We start from the raw sequence: 3,070 nt of genomic DNA, 5'->3' as shown, positions 1-3,070 counted from the left end.
TAATTGTTTTATATACTGAAACCTATAATCTTTAGTGGTGTTTTAAAATATCTCACCACATTCTACATTTGTATTAATGTATATTAAGCTCTTTTTCATGATATATGAGAATCCTTATAATTTTTTTATCAATTAATTTAGTAAAACTTCATAATACTCTCAAAATCGTTGGAATAACCACTATAAAATAACTATTTTCTTGAAAAACGGAGACAATAAAGGCTCCAAACCTCTTTGAACATCATCATAAGTTAGTGGAGGATACAACTATGCATTAAAATAATATTGTCGTATTTTCTGAAATTTTCTCAAAATCTATGTGTTAACCCCTTACGAAAATATTGAGTGTTTGGTAAATGTATTATATACCGAAGCCTATAATATTTACTGTTGCTATAAAATTTCTTACCACATTCTACATTTCTATTAATGTTTTTAAGCTCTTTTTCATGGTATAAGGGAATCGTTATAATTTTTTTTATCAATTAATTTAGTAAAACTTCATAATACTCCCTAAATCGATGGAATAACCCCTATAAAATCACTATTTTCTTGAAAAACAGAGATAACAAACGCTCCAAACCACTTTGAACATCATCATATGTAAGTGGAGGATGCAACAATGCATTAAAACAATATTGTCGTTTTTTTTGAAATTTTCTCAAAATCCATGTGTTAACTAACCCCCTACGAAAATATTGAGCTTTTGGTAAATGTTTTATATACCGAAGCCTATAATCTTTAGTGGTGTTTTAAAATTTCTAACCATATTCTACATTTGTATTAATGTATATCAAGCTCTTTTTCATGGTATATGAGAATCGTCATAATAGTTTTATCAATTAATTTGGTAAAACTTCATAATACTCACTAAATCGATGGAATAACCACAATAAACTCACTATTTTCTTGAAACACGGAGAAAACAAAGGCTCCAAACCTCTTTGAACATCATCATAAGTTAGTGGAGGATACAACTATGCATTAAAATAATATTTTCGTATTTTTGAATTTTTCTCAAAATCCATTTGTTAACCCCTACGAAAATATTGAGTTTTTGGTAAATATTTTATACACTGAAACCTATAATCTTTAGTGGTGTTCTAAAATTTCTAACAACATTATACATTTGTATTAATGTATATTAAGCTCTTCTTCATGGTATATGAGAATCATCATAATTGTTTTATCAATTAATTTAGTAAAACTTCGTTATACTCCCTATATCGATGGAATAACCACAATAAAATCACTATTTTCTTGAAACAAGGAGAAAACAAAGGCTCCAAACCTCTTTGAACATCATCATAAGTTAGTGGAGGATACAACTATGCATTAAAATAATATTGTCGTATTTTCTGAAATTTTCTCAAAATCTATGTGTTAACCCCTTACGAAAATATTGAGTGTTTGGTAAATGTATTATATACCGAAGCCTATAATATTTACTGTTGCTATAAAATTTCTTATACATTTGTATTAATGTATATTAAGCTCTTCTTCATGGTATATGAGAATCGTCATAATTTTTTTATCAATTAATTTGGTAAAACTTTGTTATACTCCCTAAATCGATGGAATAACCACAATAAAATCACTATTTTCTTGAAACAAGGAGAAAACAAAGGCTCCAAACCTCTTTGAACATCATCATAAGTTAGTGGAGGATACAACTATGCATTAAAATAATATTGTCGTATTTTTTTGATATTTTCTCAAAATCTATTTGTTAACCCCAACGAAAATATTGAGTTTTTGGTAAATGTTTTATACACTGAAACCTATAATCTTTAGTGGTGTTTCAAAATTTCTACCCACATTCTACATTTGTATTAAAGTATATTAAGCTCTTTTTCATGGTATATGAGAATCGTCATAATTGTTTTATCAATTAATGTAGTAAAACTTCATAATACTCCCTAAATCGATGGAATAACCACTATAAAATCACTATTTTCTTGAAAAACGGAGACAGCAAAGGCTCCAAACCTCTTTGAACATCATCATATGTTAGTCGGGGATGCAACAATGCATTAAAATAATATTGTAGTATTTTTTTAAATTTTCTCAAAATCTATTTGTTAACCCCTACGAAAATATTGAGTTTTTGAAAAATGTTTTATATAATGAAACCTATAACCTTTAGTGATGTTTTAAAATTTCTAACCACATTCTACATTTGTTTTAATGTATATTAAGCTCTTTTCATGGTATATTTCGTCATAATTGTTTTATCAATTAATTTAGTAAAACTTCATAAGACTCCCTAAATCGATGGAATAACCACTATAAAATCACTATTTTCTTGAGAAACAGAGACAACAAAGGCTCCAAACCTCTTTGAACATCATCATATGTTAGTGCAGGATGCAACTATGCATTAAAACAATATTGTCGTATTTTTTGAAATTTTCTCAAAATCCTTGTGTTAACTAACCCCTACGAAAATATTGAGTTTTTCGTATATGTTTTATACACTGAAACCTATAATCTTTAGTGGTGTTTTAAAATTTATAACCACATTCTACATTTGTATTATTGTATATTAAGCTCATTTTCATTTTATATGAGAATCGTCATAATTGTTTTATCAATTAATTTAGTAAAACTTCATAAGACTCCCTAAATCGATGGAATGACCACTATAAAATCACTATTTTCTTGAGAAACAGAGACAACAAAGGCTCCAAACCTCTTTGAACATCATCATATGTTAGTCGGGGATGCAACAATGCATTAAAATAATATTGTAGTATTTTTTTAAATTTTCTCAAAATCTATTTGTTAACCCCTACGAAAATATTGAGTTTTTGGTAAATATTTTATACACTGAAACCTATAATCTTTAGTGGTGTTATAAAATTTCTAACCACATTATACATTTGTATTAATGTATATTAAGCTCTTCTTCATGGTATACGAGAATCGTCATAATTGTTTTATCAATTAATTTAATAAAACTTCGTTATACTCCCTAAATCGATGGAATAACCACAATAAAATCACTATTTTCTTGAAACACGGAGGAAACAAAGGCTTCAAACCTCTTTGAACATCATCATATGTTAGT

Source organism: Brassica oleracea, chromosome C9, assembly GCF_000695525.1.
Source record: "Brassica oleracea var. oleracea cultivar TO1000 chromosome C9, BOL, whole genome shotgun sequence".
Lineage (NCBI taxonomy): Eukaryota > Viridiplantae > Streptophyta > Magnoliopsida > Brassicales > Brassicaceae > Brassica > Brassica oleracea.
Note: the sequence above shows the minus strand (reverse complement) of the source record.